The sequence below is a fragment of the Haplochromis burtoni genome, unplaced genomic scaffold (genome assembly GCF_018398535.1).
Source record: "Haplochromis burtoni strain Fernald_Lab_line unplaced genomic scaffold, NCSU_Asbu1 Contig_1092, whole genome shotgun sequence".
NCBI lineage: Eukaryota > Metazoa > Chordata > Actinopteri > Cichliformes > Cichlidae > Haplochromis > Haplochromis burtoni.
In genome coordinates this window covers 57991-58949 of record NW_024583453.1, presented here as the reverse complement: position 1 = coordinate 58949, position 959 = coordinate 57991, and positions in this window count along the sequence as shown.

The following is a 959-nucleotide window of genomic DNA, read 5'->3' as shown; positions in this document are numbered from 1 at the left end:
TATTCTTGTCATGTGCATTGCAAACAGCAACAGAGCTGCCTGAAAAATTTTGCCCACCCATTTACTGGAATCTGTTGGCTGCACAATTTTGCCCATGTAAACAGTAACTCTGACGCCATCTGTATGAAAAGAAAGTTACGCTTTTTTATACAACTGTTCAGGCACGGTATTAAAGAACTTGTGTATTTATTTGTTTATTACCTGCTGGTGTTAGAAACACTTCTTTTGGGTAGTGTGTTGAATAGACCTTGGATGGCATCTGCTGATGAAATAAAAAAATTATCTGTTATTGGATCGTCATCATAGACAAAACAAATGGAGATGGACAAAACGAAAATCTCAAAACACACAATTTGACATATTAATTGCACACATATCTTATTGCAGCTAATCTTGACATAAGCTCTTCAGTTTTTCAAAGGATTCTTGGCTCATTTTGATGTCAGCAACATTAAAATATTAACACACTGTGGAATTTGGGGTCTTTATATACAGGAACAGAATGAGTTTGTTAACCCCTTAGCAGTCGGACGTACCGCCCACGGGACATTGGATGGTTTAGGGGACTAATTGGTTACGTACAAAAACTTATCAAAAAAGAAGCTAAACATGTTATATATATTTGGAAAGCTGAGATTCTCGTGATTCGAACGATGTAAAGCATTTCAAGATAGAATCAACATAGCAGGTACAATTAGTGTTTATGTCAGGCTGCCAACATCGAAAAAAAACAATAACAATAAGGTCTGTACTCACATATAAAGCCCCTGTTAGTCCACTGGTTCATAATATTCCAACAAAAACGGTGTAGTTAGACTGCCAAGAGTCCAGGCAATCCAAATCAGTCCAATATTTAGTCTCTGAGACATTTATATGTTGATAAACATCCACTGAATGTAATAGTATTGTTTCAAAGTAGCCGGCGAATAATCCTATTTTCGGTGCTTCCTGAAGCATTA